This window comes from Rhagoletis pomonella, unplaced genomic scaffold, assembly GCF_013731165.1.
Source record: "Rhagoletis pomonella isolate Grant_MI unplaced genomic scaffold, Rhpom_1.0 Rhpom_scaffold_00004, whole genome shotgun sequence".
In the NCBI taxonomy this organism is placed as follows: domain Eukaryota; kingdom Metazoa; phylum Arthropoda; class Insecta; order Diptera; family Tephritidae; genus Rhagoletis; species Rhagoletis pomonella.
Genome location: NW_023458558.1, coordinates 58,393,135 through 58,411,325, shown reverse-complemented (window position 1 = coordinate 58,411,325; position 18,191 = coordinate 58,393,135). Strand labels below are relative to the sequence as shown.

General features: G+C 35.1%; 3 protein-coding genes across 6 annotated transcripts in view; all 3 read right to left on the bottom strand.

The window, feature by feature from the left end:
- LOC118737865 (GPALPP motifs-containing protein 1) overlaps window positions 1-18,191 on the bottom strand; it is a 130,857-nt gene that overhangs the window by 36,436 nt on the left and 76,230 nt on the right. The gene's annotated exons all lie outside the window — the stretch shown is intronic.
- The window catches only part of LOC118737866 (phosphatidate cytidylyltransferase, mitochondrial), a 123,003-nt gene that overhangs the window by 34,814 nt on the left and 69,998 nt on the right, over window positions 1-18,191 (bottom strand). The window lies entirely within an intron of this gene.
- Window positions 1-18,191, bottom strand: part of LOC118737863 (vacuolar protein sorting-associated protein 13B-like) — a 30,185-nt gene that overhangs the window by 2,306 nt on the left and 9,688 nt on the right. The window lies entirely within an intron of this gene.

Below are 18,191 nucleotides of genomic sequence, written 5' to 3'. Positions count from 1 at the left end.
ATTTATTTAACATGAATTAGAAAGCAGCTGCTGACAAATACAATTTATAAATTTTCTTTTGTTCATGAAATTGTTCAAAAAGTCGAAAATTTTTAACAAACATTTGAGCAGTTGAGCAGTGAACGAGTTTCGAGCGAGTATCGAGCTACTCGCATTGCTCGATACCCGGGTATCTAGAGCTCTAATATTTACATCTACACTTAACGTGAGAAAAAACAATCATCGACAATTTCCATTTCAAAACAAGTAATTATGATTTTATCGAAAACTATTCATAAGCGCACATCATGGTACAATAATTACAGGTATTATCCTCCCAGAGAGCGAATATTCCGATCTGCCTTACTTAAAAAACATAATTTTTGCCCACACTAAAAGGTTCACTGCTAGGGAAAAGGGATATCTCAATACCCCATATATCATATATGTACACGTATATTTTTAAACAAACCCTCTTGCAGAAAACTTATTTAATTTGCAAAAGCCGGAAAAAACATTTGCTTGAAAACAAGGCGAATTCATGGAAGGTGGTATCGATTCAACAAATACAACAATTACTTGTATTTTGTTTTTGCTTTTAGCTGGTCATTGTCAAATTTCAGCTATTCTTCTCCGAATGAAAATGGGCGACAGAAAATGCAAACACTCTCACGTTTTCACTCACTCACTAGCAAAATATAAAATTTTGACAATCAAACGCTACTCACAGCTGATTAAACAACACCACCTTAAATAAATTCGCCTTGCTTGTAAATAAATTCAAAATTTGAATGGCTCACTTCGTTGCAAAAGTTTTTTCTTTTGTTCTGAAAAATTATAAAAATTAAATTGAGCGAAATTAAAAAACAAAGCCAAATAAAAGTAAAAGAATCAACATTGAACTGCGTCAAAATGAAAATAAGTTTGACAGGTAATAAGATCAATGGAAATAAGGTCAATTGACTTTATTTCCCACCCTGGTGCGAAATAAAGTCAAATGACATTAATACCTTTTTAAAAACGAAATAAAATCCATTGACATTATTTCTCTTTCAAACATTAAATTACATTAAATTTGCTTAGCTTCGCGGCGGATCGCGTACCCCGCGCGACCGGCGCGCACACCACGTCTCGCTACGTTTTTGATGATTAGCTTACTCTGTTAGTTTAAGCAGGAGTCCATTCATTGATTTTTGGAGGAAAATTAGAAGTTTTTGGTATATTTAATTTTAATTTGATTTTTGATCTCGAGAATGTCGGATTTTCATCGAATTTGTTCAACATTATTTTTTGAGCAGACACTTTCAACACGAATAAAACTGTCAAATTAAAAGCCAGTAGATACTATGCAATTTAAACCTTATAATGGTAGATCTATTGTCTAACGATCTGCATTGCAAATTTTTAATACATTGAAACAATTGCTGTACAGGATTTGCTGGAACGCGTACCGATTTTGAGTGAACAATGCTTTCCCTGTAGGGAAACCCCGAACTGGTGAACCAAATTTCTAGTTCCGTACTAGATCTTTATCGCCAAAAACGAGCCAGTCCGATAGTAACTAGATCGCCACCAGTTCAAAAGCAGCGATATGTGGTACTTTTAAAAAACAATTTTAGAAATCTTTATCTAAAATGACGAATTTAGAACTGGTTCAAAACTATAGAAAAAGGGATGCGAACGAATTTTGAACTATTTCGAAACTATTGAAAAAGGGATGCAGCGGGGGCTTGTTTACTTTAAATAGATTTTTGCTTGGCGGCTTTTTCGTTCAAATACGCTTTCAGTCTGCACGTCGCAGATGCTTTTTCATAGTTTGGCAATACAAAACTAATATTTGTGTTAGCATCTTAACATTTTGGGACCTTCTGGAATATAACCACTAACAGTCAGCAGCTCTGCAAATTCAGCTACAGCCAAAGGTATGTAAACGTGTTTTCAAATGTACAATTTAATTTACATTCATTCAAACAAATTTGATTTCAGATTGAAAATACATTTCTCTGCAAATAATTGAAATTTTCTACCATGGTAACCCAAAAAGAAAACATGTTGTTACCTTTTTCGTTTACAACTGGTTCGAAACTATAGAAAATGGGGTGCAAAGCGAACTAGATCCCATATGTCGAATTTAGGACTGGTTCTGAACTATAGACATTTTCCAATTCCTATGACATCGCTGTGTTAAATTCGCCAGTTGTTTGCATGCAAAAGAGATTTATCGCGAACTAGTAGTGGTTCTAAATGTACTAGAAGCGCAACAGTTCAAAACTAGAGATTTTCCCTACAGGGTTACGTTGAAATAAAATTTTTATATATTTTAAACATCGAGGGCTTATATTTAATAATACCCCCTATCTGCACACTTTTCACAAAGATGAGATTCTGATATAAAAATCCGCCTAAGCTTTAACTGTCATCAGTGATATTAATGCTACCTTATATAACGACAGGTAATAAGTCCCAAATGGTTTCCAAAATCACAAATTAGTTTTTGTGTAAATTGCAGATAGAGGGTATTAATGAATTCAAGCCCTCGATATTTCACATTTTTATATTTGTAAGTTATTGGAAGCAGGGAAGCCAACTTGGCTCAAACCGTGCCATTTGTCCCTATTTTACTTCAAATGGCACTTAATTTTTCAATTTGGCACAAAGTGCCAAAATGACACGTTTGTAAAAAAAATAACATTTCAATTCATTTTAGTGAAACCCTTTGTGTGCACTTCTTTTTCTCAACTAAAATTTTCTAATTTATAAATGCTATTCAGCTGGTTTATCTTATTTTATCATTGCACTTTTGTTTGGAAAATGTAGCTTTATTTTATTGCTAAATGTGAATGATTAAAAGGAATGATTAAAAGGAATGACGCCTTTTTTGGCACTTTTATTTTTCTATTTGGCACATTTTGGCAATTTTTTATCCTCAATGTGGCACCTCATAACTAAGGATAGTTGGCAGCCCTGATTGGAAGATTTCTGCTGTGTTTTGGGGCAACAACTTGTCTGCCGTAAAAAAGCATATAATTTGTGTTTCAAAAGTGTGTGAAAACCAATCAATTAACTTATATGAGCTCGGTTCAGATATTAAATAATCAATAATAGTTTATACCCGCATTTTGGCACATTGGCTCGTTGAATGTGCCATCTAATAAATAGTGTCGTCATTATCCTTAGCTGCTTTTAAATGATGTCATCACAAATTGCTGGCGGATACATGAATACAGTGTAAGAAAATTATTTTTCTATAATTGTTTCCTTATAGAAAGGTTGGTTTCTTTTCCACCTTAGACATTTCGAATTCGTTTAAAATATGCTAATTTAAAACAAAGAATTCTTTCAGTGTTCCTCCGGGGTTTTTGGACATGGACTGTTTCTTCAATTTAATAGTGTTCGCTTTATTTTTGTGGAAACGAAACATGTTTTGCAAGTTATGGACAGAGGAGTAACTATAGGGTGGCATTGCTGGCAAAATGCCACGGGCCCCCGATCCGAGAGGGCCCCGGCCCAAGAGACCGCGAGCTCAGAAATAACCTCACATTTTTAACAACACTAAGTACTTAAAAGATATATATATTTTTTTTAATTACTTAAAATCAATTAAAGTGACACAATTAAGACCCTATGGTCACCATTTTGGTCATTAACGTTACAGTCGCACGTACATATGTTTCTGTTTATATTTCTGAAACGTTGTATAACAAGTAATTCTTAGCAAAAAAACCGACTTCAACTCTCATATAAAAAAATAAATATATATATCTCATGATCCACTGATCGGATCTTAACCGGATTAGTATGGGACCACCCCTGATACACTACCTTTCCGATGCAAAAAGAATTATCGAAATCGGTTGACGTGGTCCAAATTATGCGGTAACATACATAAAAAAAAATAATTTAAAAAAAAGAAATATTCCGACGAACTGATAACCTCCTCCTTTTTTGGAAGTCGGTTAAAACCCCAAGGTTTTCCATTTGTCCTCATAATAAACCTCAAAAGCAAATCGGGGAATTCCCACGAGTAGGCTTCCCTGGTCTGTATAAAAAATTTAGCTTTTGAGCAGGCCTGGGCGACTCCGACTACGCAGTACCCTCGGGGTAGCGTCGCGTGTTCGTATACGCGAAGTTGGAGGTGAAAATTAAGCGAAAATTAATTACCAATTCATAATGAATCGGTTAATTCCATACGCTAAATTACACTACATTTTCGCCTTCTACTTCGTGTATACGAACACGCGACGCTACCCCGGGGGAACTACGCAGTCGGAGTCGCCCAGGCCTGCTCAAAAGCTTCATTTTTTATACAGACGAGGGAAGCCAACTCGTGGGAATTCCCCGATTTGTGGGCAATTTAAATTTGCGTGGGGAATTGGGGAAAGGAGCGTTGTGGGGAATTTCAGTTTACGTGAGAAATCGGGGGTAGAACCGTTTTTTGTAAGGAATTAGGTGTTAACTAATTTTCATCCACTTGAAGCTTGGTTTTTATTATATTAGAAATGGGTGAGCTACAAAACTTCCAAGAATCTTTCTACAAAATCTAATTAAAATGTTCGAAATTTTTAAGAAAGTTTGTTTGATTTTTTTTTTTTAATGTTGCCTAAAGTTTGAAACTTGGATATATATGGGTTTTGTTAAAGAATGAACCATATTAAAAAAATATCTCAAATTAAATAGCAAACACAAAATAATAATAGTGAAAGGTGGTCAAAATTTGGGTCGACTACAGTTTTTTCGACCCCTGTATTTACATGTACATTTTTTATTCTTTATTTGTTAACAACTTTATAACCGTTTGGTTTGGTTTATGTATACATATGAATAAAATTAACAGAAAAACCAGCAGTGTTTCAAAATACATACACATTTTTTTTTGTAAATAAGGAGATATCTATGTGTGGGGAATTTTACGAAATTTCGAAGAAAATGGGGGAATTTCATTGTCGAAATCGGGAAATTATCAAAAATAAGTTGGCTTGTTGCCTATCTTTTGTTGTTTTAAAGATAAATGTCATTTTAAGTGGTCTTTAACGTTATATTTTTGGAAGGCAGTTATATATAACGTCACACATACGGAAAATCTTGGCAAATCCTGCAAAGTTAAAAAATAAACATAAGTATTTTAAGAATGATCAAGGAACATTTTGAAAAGAATACGTTGATGATAAATCTATAAACCGAAATATGTGGTGGTTGTTTTTGGGGAGTGTTGCTGGAATGACTGTCCTTGGCCAGATATAAATCTGGGTCGTTCCGGTTACGTAGACTCGACTGTCGTGGGAACTCCGAAATATGGGGTCTTTAACTTACTACTAGACTATATTCTCTATTTTGATCGCACGCGAGGCACAAGAGAAATGAACGCGCACCGCACACATTGGATGTCAATTGGCACTTGTTCCTAGATGCTTTAAGATGCATATTAACAAATGATGTCAAGATTTGACGGGTGAGTCAAAGTAATATTTTTCTTCACTCGGTCCTCGTTCCCAAAATTTTGACCATATATTTACATATACTTTATTTTATGTCGTCCTGCTCTCCTGAATTATGTACTGCATTGTTATCTGTTCCAATTCCTGTGCCTACAGCTGGTGCTGAACGATCATTTTCGAAACTAAAATTATTAAAAACCTATTTGAGAAACTCTATGGGACAAGTCAGGCTACGTAACTTGGCTATTCTGTCTATTGAAAATTCTTTGGCTCTATCTTTAAACATTGATGATGTTATAGAATATTTTATGGAACAAAACGCTCGGAGAAAATAATTTTATTAATAAATATGTTATCAAAATAAAATTGTTTTTTCATTATAAATATGTATAAACCCATGCTCTTGAGTATAAAATTTATTAGATATTTAATCAAAATGCACACATTATTGTTAAGTGGTTTATTATCCCTAGAGTACAGATGTTCGTCGATTCGATGACTACTACTTTCAGTTTACTAATTTTTTCTTTACTGAGTGGTATGACTGCTGTGGATTAGTGGTAAGCAGCTCGCGCTTCCCCTCCGCAGGGCCTTGGTTAAAGCTCTGGTCAAAACAACATCGTAGAAGAAAGGTTTTACGAATACAATTTGTTCATTTTTGCCTTATCTTGATCACATTTGTGAAGTGCAACAGAAAATTTAGTCCTTTTTTCATACACTTAGTAATAGATTGGCGCTTACACATATGTTAGTGTTTGGCCGAGCTTCTCCTCCAATTTGTGGCGTGCGCCTTGAGGGGAGGGAGCTACAGTTTTACGCCGACTCCGAACGGCGATTGTATCTTTATGAGAAGCTGTTTTTCATGGCAGAAATACAATCGGAGGTTTGCCATTGCCTGCCGAGGGACGACCGCTGTTAAGAAAACATTTTTTTTTTTAATTTTTTGCGATGTTGCTTTGAACCCAGGCCGTGCGGTGTGGAAGCACGCACTGCTTACCACCCCACCACAGCGGCCGCTTACATGTATAAAATACATAAAATAGAGGCATGTGAGCAATATATTGAATAAACAATATTTTTGAGTTTTTATGAATTTATAAGTTTAATATGTATAACATTTAGTTTCCTTTTGTTTTTTAAACAACAGGGTTTTAACAAGACATCGTCATCGTGACGATTTTTACTGGGAGGGCCCCATCTAAAGAATTTGCCACGGGCCTCAGATGGTATAATTACGCCACTGGTTATGGATCATTTCTACACTCTTTCTTCAAATATTTCTCGTATTCCAGCTGTGCGCTGACGTTTAGTTTTTCGCATCGTGTTTTTACATATTCGTAACTTAAATTTTTTTAATAAAATCAATTGGTGGTAGTTCATGACTGTGTGTGGATTAATATCACAACACTGAGGATTTGGCAATAACCCTTTTCATCTATTAAAAAACAACACTTACAATGTTTATTGTAAGAACAACATTTTTTTCTATGAATCGACATACTTTAAGCATTGTTGACGCTATTTCCATTTGAATGAGGAAATAGCGCCAATGACTTTATTTCCCAATTTTTGGTTACTTAATTTCGCTTTTGAAAAGGTAATAATGTCAATCGAGTTTATTTCGCACCAGGGTGAGAAATAAAGTCAATTGACCTTATTTCCTTGTTACCTGTCACCGAAAATAAGGGGGCACGAATTTCGATGTGAAGCAAAACTTTCTGGGAAGACAATACCTGCAATTATTGTAACATGAGCGCACATAAAGTTTATCGCTTAGAGTATAGTAAAATAATATAAAATGTACCAGGTAACTGACTCATATTTGAAACTAAATTTTGATGTTGTTATTATTTTTTCTTTCATTTCTGCTATTCGCTTTTTTCAAATCTGGCGTTAACCCTTGTTTTTTTTTGCATTCCTGTGCCTAACTTCAACTTAGAACCTCATCCTTCAGTATTGCAAGGCTATGTGTGCTTTTGCACAAGCGGCAAGATTTTCTTGATATTTTTCCTTTAATTTTTTATTCAAATCACAAAAAATTCATAAGTTCTCACTTGAAAGTCAAATCAAAGAAAAATTTGTGATAATTAATTTACAAATGTGATAATAAATTTTCAAATAAGAGTACCGAAGTAGAATGTCATTGCTATTGCATACAATTTTTAAGCGCAGATACATATGCGTGTAAAAAAACAGGACTAATAATAAATATAATAGCTCTGATCCACTACTTTTCGTGTAAAATCCTGTAAAAATGTCAAACAGCAAAATTACTCTCTGAAGTGAGAGTAAAAGGTGAGTAACAACAAAAAGTACGGGAACAAAAAAAGCATTTATCCTGTAAAAACGTCAACGAGTGATCGATTATTTCTGCTTTTTATTTTTTTAAGACAAAAATAAAAGTTAAAATTTGCCTTTTATTTTTTTGAGCAGAAAATAATCGGTCATTCATCAGTTAAAAATCAAGTATTTCAGAGCTGTGCATATTTGAATGTGACAGTTTTGAAGCTCTTACATGGATTTTAATAACCCCTATACCCAAATACCAGGGTTAGTTGAAATCTATACACATATGTATACATACAATACATGAAGGGAGTTTTTTTAACGGCATCAGATCTGCACCGATTGTTAGATTTTCAAAACTGAGGTGCCCAATTAAAGGGCTTAGCCTCTAGATGTATGTACCAAAAGGCATGACTTTTTTGAATAGGGTTGCCGCATTTTTTTAAATTATAAAATCCGCACCGTTCGTTGTATTAAAACAGAAGAGGTGCCAAATGAAAGGGCTAGGCCTGTAGATGTGCAAGAAGGTCTCAGTTTTTCGAATAGGGTTGCCACCTGCTTCTAAAATAGAAGACTTACACCGTTCGTTGTATTTAAACAGAATAGGTGACAAATAGAAGGGCTGGGCCTGTAGATGTGCAAGAAGGTTTCAGTTTTTTGAATAAGGTTGTCACCTGCTTCTAAAATCATAAGACTTACACCGTTCTCGTAATTTAAAAAAGGTGCCATGTAAACGGGCTTTATCTAAAGATATGCAAGAAAGATCGTCTTATTTTTTTGATAAGTGTTGCCGCCTAATAAATTTTTATTTTTGGGAAGAGCATCAGATTTACACCGTTCTGTTTCCAAATGAGATTTCAGATGAAAAATATTGACTTACAGACCTGTTTTAGTTTTTTAAAGGGTTGCCGCCTCATTAAAAATGCATTGTTTAAATATGATAGTCGGTAAAAAGTCACAATATGCGCATCAAGCGAAAGGGGTTTGAGACTAAATTAATATGTTGGTGTTTTTAATAGAGTTACCACTTATTCCACAAATTTATAACTATGAATGGTAAGTAACGTATTTAGGACATTCGATATTGCTATTAAACGAAAGCAGGTTAAGAGGGCTTTTGTGTAATTGTATGCGAATTGTCGATGGATGTCATAAAGTTTCTAATTTATTGATTGAAATATTCTAGTTAATTAAAATGTTACAAAGTGGGCTTCAAAGGACAACCTTCGAACAATTCCTACTTCTATATGTATGTAACCTATATATATTTTTTATCTTTCCAAAAACTTGTATGTATCGTAAGTGTTGTACAAATGACATGTAAACAAACCGACAGACGTTTTTACAGAAAATAGTGCCTTTTGCGTGTAGTTTGACAGTTCCACAGGTTTTAGTCCGAAGTTCAAAAGAACAGACTAAATATGAACATCCGTATGCATATGTACACTTTCAGCCCGATTCTGTGCACTTGATAAATAAAAAATTTTTCTAATTTGTAAATTTTTTATTATTTATCAAAAATTGGAATTCTAGCACAGAAATTTAAAGCTCTTTCCTTGATAAGTTATCAAGATTGAAAATGCTATTGACAAATGGAAATTCATGTCAAATGTATAAATTTTGTATACAAATAAATTTCTTTCTAACAATTAAATACTCGTATGTGCCAGCATTTGAACTTGCGACGAACGGAATTATAGTCGACATCTCTACCTACTCGGCTACGGCAGTCAAAAGCTTCTTTGATTTTAAATTCATATTTTTCATATGTGACAATCAAGGTGTATTAAACAAGGTGGTGTTGGGGCGACAGCTGAGTTTTTCGCCGTGGAGGTCATTATGTCAAAATGATGTGTTTGTTGTAACTCATACCAATGACAGTATGGACATCAGCGTATAATTTGTTAGTGTAATTTTTTACTTATATACGGCCAACACCACCTTGTTAAATACGCCTTGGTGACAATGAAATCAGTTCCACTCATGTGGAAATCAGTTACATTAATGTGAAAATCGTAAGCTTTTTTTTATAAATATTGGCACAGATTGCGAAGGACGCTTTTACTTGATAAAAATCTTGATAAAATTTCTTTACAAATAATTTATCAAGAAAACAAAGAATTGGGTGGGTTATTTGCCTACAAGTTATTTTAAATTGAACTGAACTACAAAGTTGTGATATATGTACATATATATCGTCGTTGAAAGTACAAAACCGCATATCAACAAAATGCAAAACCGCGTATGTGAATTATGTAAATTATCTTCTAGAGAGTAAAAACACTCATATTTCAAAATGGTTCTCTTTTTTATAAAGCAATCGCATACCAGGCCAATATATTTTAGGAGGAATGGATAAGGATTGAGCCAAGAGCATGTGTGAGCAAATCCAATTTTTGGCACTTAATGCTAGTTACGCGGTTTTGCAGAATGAAGATACGCGGTTTTGTACTTTAAACGACGATAGATATGTTATGAAGACTGGTGCGCAGAGAAGGGCTTGCCAATAAACGCACTAAAATCGAGTTCTGGGCAGAGTTTTGTTCTTATATAATTCTCAATGAGAACGTTCTCGTCAGTTTGGGAACAAAACTACGAGAACGACATTTAGTTTCGATTATACATTTTGTTCTGGGTCCCTGTTTTAAAATATTAATATTTAATATTCTTTAAAATATACACATGCATGTACATATGTATATGAATTTACAAAAATTAGAAGTTTGAATTTAAGTACAAAAACTAATGTTTTAATTTGCTTTCCTTGTCTGCGTCTACTCAGGCTAGCGGTTAGGTGCACATAGTCGCAAGGCGAATTTATACAAGGCGGTGTTGTAAAATCAGCTGATTTTTTCGTCTTACATGTATTTTGTTTTTGATTTTACTGATTTGACAGCACACCGATCAAAAGCAAAAACAAAATACATGTAAACTTTGGAGCGAATTGAGATTTGACATAACACCCTCCATACAAAATACATATGGTTGTCGTTGTTGTAATCTAAATTCGCCAGTAACACCACCTTGTATAAATTCGCCTTGCATAGTCGCGTAAATTCTAGATATTTAAAAATAAATAGATTGTTAAAAAAATTGTTTATCCTCACCAATATATGTATATTACCCGGCTACCCGGGAAATAAAAGCCCCGGGTAATACCCGGGAAATCGGGTACTCGGGCATTACTCGACTTGCCCGGGACCCGGGTATCATCAGCCCTTTTCTGAACCATTCAACACACCACAAAGTAGGGCGGAACTTGATCAATTAGTTAGCTTTTTTGCTGAGAGTTGCGAGACCGACAAGTCCCAAGAGGAAAACCAGGGAGGCATACAAACCCTCTGATCTAAATACATAAACTTCGCAAAGAATGCAGAAGAGCTTTCAATGCTGCTAAGCGCAACGCCCAGAGTCATCTTAATAATAATAACAGATTGGCGCTTACACATATGTTAGTGTTTGGCCGAGCTTCTCCTTCGACTTGTGGCGTGCACCTTGATGTTGTCACACAAAGCGGAGGGACCTACAGTTTTACGCCGACTCCGAACGGCGTTTGTATTTTTATGAGAAGCTGTTTTTCATGGCAGAAATACACTCGGAGGTTTGCCATTGCCTGCCAAGGGACGACCGCTGTTAAGAAAAAACCTTTTTCCTATATTTTTTTTTGCGATGTTGCTTTAACCAGGGTTTGAACCCAGGTGCAGCGGAGTGGAAGCGCGCACTGCTTACCACTACACCTAGAGTCATTTTGGGCACAATATAAATCGACAGTTAATATATACAAGAAAGCCATCAGGAAAGCAAAACGCACCTCGTGGAGTGATTTTTGTAGTGGGATAGAGACTAAATCCGAAGCCTCTAGACTCCATAAGGTACTTGCAAAATCACCTATAGCACCCCGCTATACTCAAAAGAATGATGGGTCCTGGACTGACTCAAGTTTCGAAACCGTTAAATTACTCTTAAATAACCACTTACCAGAAGGCAACGATGACACGTTATACGCACCAGAATCACCACAGCTCATCGACGAAATTATAAGCGACAGGAAAATTTGTTGGGCCATACCGAATTGCAAGCCCTATAAGACGCCAGGACCGGATGGAATATATCCGACCCAGCTACAACACACCATGGAACGAACGAGGCCATGGCTAAATACCATCTTCACCAGCTACATTCCCGGAGTCTTGACAGATGTCTTACCGAAAGCACGCAAAGCCTCTCCTGCTAAACCTCGCAAGTTTAGGAATATCATCCTTTCTACTTAAGACTCTGGAAAGCTCTGTTAACCAATGCGCAACATGCCTACAGCAAGGACAGATCTATGAAGACTGCCCTTCACTCGCTAGTCTCAAAAATTGAGCTATCACTAGAAGCAAAGGAATTTGCATTAGTAGTAGTCCTGGATAAAGCAGGGGCTTTCAACAATGTCCTCCCGTATGTGATTACTTCGGCTCTGACGGACCTGCGGGTGGAGAAATCTTTGGTTAGGATCATCCACCAATTGCTCGTCAGCAGGGCGCTCCAAACCATGGGTAGTGACAGTGAACCAACTTCTGCTGCGCATGGAGGCGGATGGATATGGGGTTGTCGCATACGCCGATGATGTTGAGGTTATCGTAGAGAAAAAATTTCCTCAATCAAATTGTTGTTGCTTTTCCATAATAGTTTTTCATTAAAAACAGCCTCAAGCTCAATAAAAATTATTGAATATAATTGTTATAAGGCCATAAATAACAAAAACAAATAACTTAAGGACGAGCACACCTAAAAGTTAAACATTCTAAAAATAGAATTATTAACAAAAACCAACAAAACCAACAACCACGTGATCAAGTTTAAATAGCACTAGAATAACTGCGCTTGATTGTAGTTGGCTCACATGAAAAAAGAGGAAAAAGCAACAACAATTTATAAGGCGAACTTAGCACACTGCGTAGGCAACTGGCTGAGGCAGCTCGAGTCATCGGTTCGAATCCCGCTGAAGAAGTCTGATGAGGAAATGTGGTGATTTCTGAAATAGTATCACTTCTACCATTTTTTCAAATTGTTGTTGCTTTTCCACAAAAGTTTTTCATTAAAAACGGCCTCACGCTCAATAAAAATTGTTGAATATAAAAATAAAATTTTTGTTTTTACTGCTGCTTTTTTTTGTGGCTCTTTGTAATTTCAAAAACGGCAAGTTCACGCGACAATCTTTGCTGACAGTTTTCGTTACTTCCCGTTAACCCTCAGCTCTTTGCTTCATAATAATAAAAATTTACCGCGCACTCTTGGTCAAGGTAACGTTTTTTTTTTGCAAGTTTGCGACCCTCCGAATCCCTAGCGTCACGCTTAAATCAAATCGTCAGATTATTGAAATGCACAATTTTCAGCACTTAATTAACCCATCGTTTCTTAATCTGACACGCTCGATTAAAACCACATATCAATTTTTTTTTACTATTCTGATCAGCTATTCTATGCGCGCGGCTCTACACAGATGGCTTAGATTTTGCAGAGGTTCTCTGGGGCTCCCCTACTAAAATAAAAGTTTCGATAGACAAAAATTACAACTTCTTTTGATTGTTTTAATATTTTCCCACAGGTTAATGAAATGTGGTAATTTAAAAAGAGGTTACTATTGAAATAGAGATAATTAGGGCATATTTAAATTTATGTCGTTTTCCTCTTTTCAATGGAATGACCCTTTTGTTATTTTCTGGCCATACATATTTTGAAATATTTTTATCGTTGTTTTTCCACAATAATTTTCAATAAGAACGTCTTATATTACGTTCAAATTGGCCCCATTTATCTTGTTAAATGAAAAAGAGCCTTTTGGAAAACACAATCGTCCACATTGAACATTTGGAGTTAACTTTGGCGGTTGTTTGATTACTAATAAAAATTCGAAAAAAGATATTCAAAATCAAGTGGTTGTGTTTCAATTTGGTTTGTGCGAATGTCTGCTTCATGATATTAACGCATACGGATTACTTAAAGACTTCAAAATGTTTAGCTCGTATGCTCTATTTATATCTGCGTACGATGACACCTCATGGGAAATAACCAGGGACCAAAAATAACTGTTATCTCGATTTTACAAATTGAAAACGTTGCCTGAATTCTAAAATTTAACGAAAACGTTGTTTCATAACAGTTAATATATGAGAAATATTTTTTCTGTTGCTGATAAAAGTTATTTCCCAACGTATATTTTTTACGTTGCTCGATAACGGTTATTGCCCAACGTTTATTTTTTACGTTGCTTGATAACAGTTATTGCCCGACGTTTACTGATAATAGTTATTTCACTCTCTCACTTTTATTTCATCATCTTTATCTTATTCTCCATCTCCATCTTCATCAATATCCTAATCTTATAACGTTTATCAGACAACGTAAAAAATAAACGTTGTAAAATTACTCTTATCCAGCAACGTAAAAAATAAACGTTGGGTTATAATTCTTATCGGCAACGGAAAAAATATTTCTCCTACGTAACAGTTATCAGGCAACGTAAAAAATAAACGTTGGGTTATAACTCTTATCGACGAAATAAAAAATATTTCTCATCTAATAACTGTTATTGAGCAACGTTTTTTCTATAAAACTTATAACTGTTATGTCCCTGGAAATAACTTATTAGCGCCTTGGCCTCTTTTGGCGGGCAGACATGCATACAATTTTGATATTTTTTGATAATTTTTAATGTGTAATATTTTTCAGAATATACATTTTTTGAACGTTGGCGTGTCAAAAGAAAGGTTTTGGGTCTTTCTGATTGGCCTGATCAGAAAGCTTTTTGATACAACTCTGCACTGAACTGGTTTTCCAACAACAATTGCATGCAGTTTAACTTGTTTATGAACATGTTTTGTTCATTTAACTGGTTCAAGCCCCTTTAACATGTTCAGCTCGTCAATTTGAACGTAGTATTAAGCTCAATATACATCCCTATTCTGCATTTCGATTACGATCCCGCATTCCGCTCCGCAAGAATCGAAATTAGGTATTCTGCGTTACGATCGAATCGAAAGAGGAAGAGAGAAAACATCTTTCGAAAGCTGTTTGCCTAGGAATGGCTTTGTTTCTTTTCTTTTCCAGCAGATAATTATCAGGAAGAAGAAGAATAAGAAAATTTACAGAATTACGCTCACAAAGAGTAAAATAACGAAAAAGTAAAGAAACGCAAAACTAGCAGAAACTAGCAAGTAATCAGTAGATCGGTGTATTTGACTATTGGAAATATTTGGCGCGAATTTTTGTTTATCCATTTTGACAGCTGCTAGTTTCTGCTAGTAAAAATTTTACTAGCAGAAAGTAGCAGGAGAGCCAAAAAAAGAAGAGCGTAGGAACGAGAGAGAGTTGCTAGTTTCTGCTGGTTTTTTGGGTTAAGAAACGCTTTCGAGCAGAAATTTGTGATAATTAGGAGTGTTCGCTATGCAAAAAATGTGTACAAGTTGGTACCAATTGTTACCAAATCGTGTTCGTTTAGCCAAAAACCCAGTAAAACTTGCAAGGAGAGAGCACAATTTTGACATTTCATTTGGAGGGGAAGTTGCAAATTCGTGCTGGGAAAATTTTTGCCAGTAAGAATTTGCAAGCAGGATTGTGGTACACGGTTACATTTTTGTCAACATTAATTTGAATCAACGAGTTCGTTAAATTTAAAAATGAACAAATTGTTGCGATTTACTAACGAAAGAAGTATGTAAATATTCGTTTATTCAATTAATTTAATTAATTCCAAACATTTGAAAGGTACTCGGCTGAAAAAGTAATCGGAACGCACTCGACACCACTATCGATATAGGAAATCCGACAGTGACTTACACAAAGAAATTGAAGCTTATGTTGAAGAAAGTCAGAATAAGAAGGGATATACGTATAGGCCCTGTTTTGTTTTCCGACTGAAATAATGTAAAAAATTTATTATGTTCGAAATGCAACAGTGGACGCCAGCTGGCAGTGAAGCTTGCTAATGTTTGCTAATTCCTGTTCGCGCAAAACTTAGTAAGTTTCTCTCTTTGGGAGAGCAAAGTACCTTGTTCTCTGAATTTTGTTGCTGGCAAATTCTTACTGGCAGTTGCATAGCGAACACTCCTTATCTGTTAAGAAACAAAGCTAATGTGTGAAATCGAAACAAAACAAAGAAATATTGGCCACCAAACTATAGCAGCTTATGAAGTTGGAGTTTGTAAATATTTTAAAATAACTAAATATATCTAGCATCACTGTATTTAAAAATAAAATTTCGTTTGCTCTTAATTTAAGTGGAAACATAATTATAAGAATGAAATCCATAGCCGCAGCGTTATTGCTCGAAGAAGAGGACGAGTCCCAGATTGCTGATGCGGACGTTGAAAGGCGGAGATTTAGGGACATGTTTGATCCTTCTCAGATGAGTGAAGAGTAATAAGAAATTCATCTTAAACTGTATTAGTCATCGCTCAAATCCAGTGAAATTTTAAACGTTGTTTGAGCCCTCCACAACATTTGCATTTACTACAGAGTGGAAGATTTGAACGCAAATGAATTCCATTTTGAAAGCCGTCAGGAGGAAGGGAAGAACAAAGCTTATCCTTCTATAGCAAATCGAATTCGAGACAACATACACACCTCTTTTTAAAAAGTTAGTAAAAACGAATGCAATAATAAAAACATCTTTTTTATGTAACTTCACATTTTATGTATGTATGTATACAAAAAGAATAAATTGTATTCAGTGCATTTCACAGTCTTATTTGAAGATAATGAAAACAAAAACGCCTGGGCTTCCTCTTTGAAAACCTTGCGCAATATCCCATTTGATTGCCATTATTTGAGCCAATTTTTCGTATTGCCCGTATTACCGCTCGCGAACACAGAAATCGAGAAAATTCATTTATGATGGCTTTTACAACAATGCACAGTATATTTTACTTAAATTTTTTTAATAAAATTTTATTATTTAAACCCACGAAAATAACAATCGAAACGTTATCCGTCAGCAAATTTGCAACTTAGAAAAACGGAACTACGATCGAAATGTAGAATAGGTATAATCGTAAACTTCGACGATTGATCGAAAGGAAACGGAACGCAGAATACCAAAGTTGCCAAACGGAGAAAATTTCGATTCGAGTCGAAATGCAGAATAGGGCTGATAAATTAAAAAAAAAATGTTCAGTTAATAAATTTACGTAAATTATAATTTGTTGTCACTGTAAACAACCGTGTTAATCAAATTTCCATTATATTTTATTAGCTTGGCAATTTTTTTAATAATCTTTTGGTTAGCTTCTAGAAAACACAGGTACACAAAAAAAAAACGATGAAAGGTTCCTTTGACCAAACCTAGTCTGTAATATGTTTTTGGGGTCGCTGAGCACGAATCTGAGGACCGTTTTGCTCCATCACGTCTGCATTTTTTTCTAACCTCAAAAAACATCTCGGATTTCACGTGACAGAAAATCCGAGGTGTTTTTTTGAGGTTAGGAAAAATCTAGACGTGATGGAGCAAAACGGACTTCAAATTCGTGTTCAGCGGCCCCAAAAACATATAATTACAGGGGTCCACAAAAACAAATCGATGAAAGGCTTCTTTGACCAAACCTAGGTTCGTGTTCAGCGACCCCAAAAACATATAACGACTACATAGGTTTGTTCAAAGGAACCTTTCATCGATTTTTTTTTGTGGACCTGTGAAATTTTCAAAAAAAATTCGCCTACGTTTTTTGGGCTGTTAGGGCTCGTAATGTAAATTAATAAATAAAAAAGTTTTTTTTTATTGGGAGCAGGAGTGGAGCAAGAGCGAAGTAAAATACAGGAGTGGAGCGATCAAAAACACCTTTGCTCCGAAGCGCTGCTAAAACCATTTCAACCGTTATGTTACATTGCAAAATTTTACGACTTTATGACCTTACGACGCTTACGACATACCGTGAACACCGTAAATATTTATTCAAAACAGAGGAAACAAGTAATTAAAAATTTTAAAGGCAAGCTTTGATTAGTGGTTAATAAAAAAAAAAACCAAAATCGACCCCCGCACCACCTAACGACAAAGTCTGTTGTGGAGTTATTTTTTCCATTGTAAGTAAAATATGTACGTTCTACAAATCGGGCCATAAATACGGATTTTCCAAAGATCTCGACTCCTGCGCCACCACCTATCGGCCAACATTTTTTGTGGAGTTATTCCTTTCCATATCAGACCAGAAATAGGGATTTTTCAAATAGCAATAAAACGTTTTTAACTTAAACGATTACAATCAAATAAATAGCAATACAAATTTTAACTTTTATTTTCGGTCCAAAAAAAAGGTCACATACAAAATTCAAAATTTGACTGAAAAAATAAAAGTGAAATTTTTTTGACTAAAAAAATAAGTCAAATTTCAAATTTTCTTTTTGACTAAAACCATGGTGGAATAATAACCAGGTGTTGTCAGTAGCGACGTGTTTGTTGTAATTTTGACAAAATCGGCATGCTTATTTTCAGTGCTGCCGATCTTAATTTTT